Below are 7060 nucleotides of genomic sequence, written 5' to 3'. Positions count from 1 at the left end.
ATCTAGAATTTCCTTGGGACGGACTGAAGGAATAACAGACAGGCAAGTCACTGTATGCATCCCTGCATGACGGGATGGGTGCATATTGATTCTGTTTAATTGTTTTACACCTTATAAAATTTCAATGAATTAACACACAGCAAGTGACAGACACATTTAAAAAATATCCATGGCAAATTCTTTTTAAATGTGACTCAAAATGTGTTACAGATAAATATGAAATATAAGATATACAAGAGGGCCATCAGACCCTAAGGCGCTCACCTGAAAGCCAAAGGAACTAGACTATTCTGAAAAAAATGCAAGCTGATTCATGAAGATTATTTTGGACCAAAAAAGTACCTTTAAACATGTTTTTTTATATTTGACCTTGTGACCTAGTTTTTGAGCTCATATGACCCAGCTCCAATCTCTGGCAAAATTTCATTGGGACAAATGTTCTGACCAAGTTTCATGAAGATTGGCCAATAAATGTGGCTAATATAGTGTCAACAAGTTTTCACTAAAGCCATATAAGGACAACTGCCCCCCCCCCCCCCCTGGCGGCCACGTTTTTCAACAAACCATAACCATTTTCGAACTCACTCAAGCTATTGTTAGAACAAATGTTCAGATGAAGTTTTTCATAAAGATTGGATAATAAATGTGACTTCTAGAGTGTTAACAAGGTTTTGTAGTAAATAGCCATTAAAGGAAAAATACCACGCCCCCTTGCGGCCATGTTTTTTAACTGATCTCAACCATTTTTGAACTTAATCCAGATATTATATGTTCAAATATTCTGACCAAGTTTCATGAGCATTGGACCACAAATGTGACTTCTAGAGTGTTAACAAGGTTTAACCATACAGTAAAGCTATATAAGGAAAACTGCCCCGCCCCATGGTGGCCATGTTTTTCATTCAACTGGAACCATTTTCGAACTCGTCCAAGATATTATTGGGACACATGTTTTGACCAAGTTTCATGAAGATTGGACTAGAAATGTGACTTCTAGAGTGTTAACAAAGTTTTACTATAGCCATATAAGGAAAACTGCCACGCCCCCTGGCGGCCATGTTTTTCAACCAACCAGAACCATTTTCCAACTCGTCCAAGATATTATTGGCACACATGTTCTGACAAAGTTTCATGAAGATTGGACTAAAAATGTGACTTCTAGAGTGTTAACAAGGTTTTACTATAGCCATATAAGGAAAAATGCCACGCCCCCTGGCGGCCATATTTTTCAACCAACCGGAACCATTTTCAAACTCGTCCAAGATATTATTGGGACACATGTTCTGACAAAGTTTCATGAAGATCGGACAATAAATGTGACTTCTAGAGTGTTACCAAGGTTTTACTATAGAAAACTGCCACGCCCCCTGGCGGCCATTTTTTTTCAATCAACCGGAACAATTTTCGAACTCGTCCAAGATATTATTGGGACACATGTTCTGAGTAAGTTTCATGAAGATTGGACAACAAATGTGGCCTCTAGAGTGTTAACAAGGTAAACGTTGACGACGCATGACGCACGACAGACAAAAGGCGATCACAATAGCTCACCATAAGCACGTTGTGCTCAGGTAAGCTTATAAAAAAATGCTAACTGCTGACTGTTAAATGTTCTCTGTAGCAAGTACATGTATATATACATGATTCAAGTTATAAGCTTCCAAATTGCACAACACAATTTGAACCATTTTAAACAGATAAAATACAATGATTATTTTCGTTCTAAATCTTTTCTTGTTTGTTTTTCTTTCTGAATTTTTTGTTATTAAAACATATTCTGATAAACTAATAATTTTAACATAATGCAAAAAACACACAATGTAAATACATCACACACACACTTGCTGTTGATAAGTACCCTTACAGTAAACAGATGTCCCGTATACTCAATTCAGATTGAACAGCTAAGTTACTAAGCAGTGTGCACTTGATCACAAAAATCATTAGCCAAAACTTGCTACAGAGAACGTTTAACAGTCACCTAAAAGCATTTCACAAACACCACTACCACATTTTATCCTTGATACACACTTGTCTTGATTACAAGAACAACAACAATTGCAACAACAGTCAATACAAATAATAATGTGACACAATGTCATGATACATGCAATCAAATGGATTTACCATGTTACATGTATATATTAAATAGTATTAATTGCAATTGTAATTTATCAACAATGTTTGAAAGTAATCATACATAAGACCACCATGGGCTGGAAGCCTTGAAATAAAATAAAAATATAATAATCTATATAAAGTTTTCATAACATCTTGTAAGCAGTTTTTCCGACCATACAGTGCGCAGCCTACAGGACAGATATGGCATCTTCTGTTCCACAGGGAATTGCACTTATTGAATGCCAATCATGACATATGACTGACCCCACAAGCAACAACCAGCACATGTCCCCACATCTCTACTAGTCTTCTTTGCTTGGGGTGGTTCCCTCAGTGAAGGCTCTATACACAAACATTCCTAGGATTATATGGACCGTTCCAATAGCTACGAAAGCTGCATAGAAATAACTGTCCTGACTGCTCATTCCCAAGAACACTGAAAAAGGTAACAAAGTAGTGCATTATTCCAACTGTGTTTATTTCATATAAAGTCAATCACACTGTATACCCTTGAAGTAAATACAAGCAAGTTTATGAACATAAAGAAGAATTTGAACACTTTTTTGCAGGTAGATTTTACATAAAGGTTTTAATTGGTATTCTAACCTAAAATGAAATTGGAATATATAGCAAGATTTTGTGCAATGAACAAACATGACCTCTGTTAAACAGTCTTATGATCAAGCAACAAAGTGGTATTCTCGCAATTAGAATCCAAGAGTTATAGTATGCTATGCTGATTCTTGAAATTGGTAAATGGTAAATTTTAGCAAACCTTATAATGAATACTCAAAAGATGGAAATACTGATAGACAGAATCGTGTAGAGAGAGCACACCCTGGTTATGCAAAAATGGCTCTCATTCAATAAGCAGCAAGCGTAGCTCCTCACCAGTCTGAGCATCGATGCAGACTAATCAGGAGATAGGTTGTCTGCCACATATTCATGCAAGGAGTCGAGGTCTCATTAAGGGACAGGGTAGCTCATCACCAGTCTGAGCATCCATGCAGACTAATCAGGAGATACTGTGAAACCATTATTATTCGTCCGACATTAATTTTCGCCTTTTTCGTCCTTCGACCGATGGACGAATTCAAGATCCTAACGAACAATCATGTCCCATATTTGAAACAAATAAGACTGAATTACCGTAGGCATGAGGCATTAAAATCCAGCGTAATTCAATGCATATACACAGGGCTCGAAATTAACACTCGCATACTCGCAAAATGCGAGAAAAAAAGATTGCAAGGTAAGTTATAAGCCACTAGTATTTTTTGCAAATAAAGAAATAGTAAAAAAAACGAGTTATATTGCTGCTTAATGCGTTCGACGGCATGAACGCTAAACCGTAGGACAATTTTTTGAACGTCCGAATACCCATATGCGGAAGCGCGCACCTTGTTTGTTGACTGGTATACTTATAATACAGATACACAGATGGTATTGATACAAAGAACATGAAACAGTCGACTATTCACACTCAAGTTAAATCTGGTTTTGACACAAAGGGGTGTTCATTATACAGTGTACTGACAACTGACATTTCCTGTAAAACGCGAATGCAATAAGGCTGTATCGAATGCGTCGACTTCGTTTAGGTATAATAGTGTTGATTAGCGCTAATTGTTAACAACTTTATTACCCATTGTGTGTATTGTGTTTTACAGCCTACACGCGGCGAATCCGGATTAAAGACAATACTATTAAACGCAATTAAAATATGACGATGTGGGATCAACACCTGACTGAAATATATTCTGCGCCTTTTTACAAATTAATAAAGAACATTTTCGTTGTTTAAAACACTCGTTAACGATTATTCAGTCCCACTTATCCGCTAAAAATAACAAAGAACGTGTCAATGACATAAAATAATAAGGGACAGTTTCTATCACCTAAAATAACAGACTTGTTAATTGGCATATGCCAAACAAGGCCCACCTCCTGCAAGTGACTACCAAGTGTCACCTCTCTTTCCCCAACACGATTTTTTCGCAACCGCGTATTACATGTATTACAAACAAATCGGACGTGTTTTTTTTTTCAAAACCAGAAATGGACGAATTTAAGAGCGGACGAAATAGTCATTTTTATGAAAAGGGCGAAATTTTGTGCCGACGAAAATAAATGGTTTCACAGTAAGTTGTCTGCCACATATTCATGCAAGGAGTCGAGGTCTCATTAAGGGACAGGGTAGCTCCTCACCAGTCTGAGCATCGATGCAGACTAATCAGGAGATAGGTTGTCTGCCACATATTCATGCAAGGAGTCGAGGTCTCATTAAGGGACAGGGTAGCTCCTCACCAGTCTGAGCATCCATGCATACAGGGTAGCTCCTGACCAGAATGCGCAATTGCATAAGACCTATTTTGGCATGACAAGGCTCATATGACTTGAGCATCAACATTAGTTGAGGAAAACTAAATCTTTATGAGTGAAATATTAAAAATACTCACATTCAAAGAACATTCGCTTGCTTGCAAAGTACAGAAAGACTGGGAAAAACAGCATCGCCAAACTGAACAGGACCATTGTCTTCATGACACTGTTCTCTTTTTCTTCACTTCTCATCATTCTACAAGAGATTAAGACAACTGCTTTCAAGTAATCTATGTATCATTTGATTGGTTGCCATCAATATATGCAATATTCGAAAAAGAAAATAGACATTCTACAGGTAAATTATCAGATTCATAAAGACTACCAACTGTAAGAGAAGTATTTCAAAACTAAGCAGATGTTATACATGTATGTGTAATCTACTGCTCTTGCACCATTATTTGTAAAGAATGTTTGATATAAGTAGGTTAAATTTTACAGTAAAAAGTTAATTTTTGTCGACCTTGCTACATTTAGTCTCACAGATCATGTTCACGTATGGCCTCATTTTGCATAAGACCCATTTATGCATGATGCGGCTCATATTACTTGAGCACCAACATTCATTGCTTTTCATAAGTGATAAGGTATTACGTTTACAGTTACGAAAATATGTTAACCCCAGATTGATGTTATAATTAGTTAAATCACATTACATTTCATTGTGTGCATGTTATAAGTAGGTTTAATAAATGTGTTATACATCGTTTATTTGTGAAAAGTTTTAGAACAAAATGAACAAAAGTTCTCATTTCCTTTCAGAAACCATTCATAGAACAAGCACATGTGCAAAGTAAAACATTTTGGTGACCAATTACAGGGGTTTCACTGGCTTAAAAAAGCCACTAAATATCTGAACATTAAAGGTGTAGCCAATGTTAGTCTATAGTAAAAATAATAATACATTTGTATATTAGATTGACACATTTCAAAAGTCTAAACATAATTGTCACCATGAAGCTATATGAACTGCATTATTGTTACATGAACTGCATTATTAAGATTAAAGTTGAAGATTATAAAAAATGCAAAGCATAGGCGATACTATTTATTCATACTATGCATTCATTGTTGTTGTTTACATAGTTGTCAGATTTATAGGGCTGCAAACTTAAAATTATAATTTAAAATTACACTTTACTTGCATCTTGTTAAACCCTGCCTTCAAACAAAATCTGTATTTTTTTAAATAACAATTGTCTGTCTCTTACTCATGTAACAACTATGATTGAGGGCAGACAGTGTTAAAGTTCAGAAATAAAATCCTGTCACAAATACGTTTCCCAATGCTTTAGCTCAGCCTCGTTTTGGAAAAAAGGAAAACTGAATTTCCAGATCAAAAAGAAGAATCTATTGTTTGCAATTAACTTCTGTATTTTTAACTTAAAAACATGACATGTCGCAAACAAGTTGTCAGAAGATTTTAAACCAAATCAATAGTGCTGATTTGGATTTCAATCAAGGGTGTTTGTGCATATTAAAGCACGTGTAAAACAGAAGATGAGATGTCATAGATAATCTTACATAACATGCCCTGTTGTCTCCAACAAAGGGCTAATAAGTTATCTGATAAAAAATGCCCTTAGGGATTTTTTTTTAAATGCAATATGCAGACTTTATATGCTCCAGCAATGTACCGAATGAGATTCATTGTAGTACAGACTAGCACAGTTTACGTTTATGTTGTCAGCAAAGAAATTCTCCCCTTAGGCAAATTTGTCACACTTGGCAAAAATAAATACCTATATTATTATAAAATCCATATATGCCATGGCGAGGCCCTCGTTCACCACCATGCTGTAAACACACTGGTTCCAGTGAAATACATCCTTTCAGTGATGCACTATGGTAAATCTGGCTTTAGCAAATCATTTTAAGGCACATGCTGTGCTAGTAAAGCATAAGCTTTATAAGAGTAAATGACCAACAACGTGTCATTATTTCTTCATTGAACAAATTGTATTATTGTTCATTCATGCCATACAACTATTTTTAGATGCAATACATACACTAGTCTTATTTATAAGACGCGCAAAGAATTTAGAGATACTTTTTATATGGGCTAAATTCTTTGGAATATTACCCATATAAAAAGTAGCATAACATTTGAGAGCGTCAATAATTTGGACTATACATACACATGATGCAGAACATAAAAAAACAATACTTCATGTTTTATATTTCTTGAACATAATGAACTATGTACACATATTTTATAATAACAAAAAATGTTTTTTATTTTGTATTATATATAGTTATAATTTTATCACTGTTGTAATTTACTACATTAATATACCTTCCGTTAAGATTCACACAGCGCTTCCGTTAGCTTTTAAAAGTTGGAAGTCCTGACTTCCAAGCCTAAAATTTCGGACGTCCCAGACATAAATTTTGAAGTCCCACTTTTATTTTAGAATTTCAATATACGTACATGTTCCTACTCTATCCATTAACCGATAATCGAGTAATATTACAATTTCTATTTTCAAAACCAGATTATGGACAATATTGACGTCCCCTACCGTCCGCCATTTTACGCAAGTTGAATTGTGGGATG

This window comes from Dreissena polymorpha, chromosome 4 (assembly GCF_020536995.1).
Source record: "Dreissena polymorpha isolate Duluth1 chromosome 4, UMN_Dpol_1.0, whole genome shotgun sequence".
NCBI lineage: Eukaryota > Metazoa > Mollusca > Bivalvia > Myida > Dreissenidae > Dreissena > Dreissena polymorpha.
The sequence above is the reverse complement of the archived record's forward strand: the minus strand, read 5'-3'. Positions refer to the sequence as shown.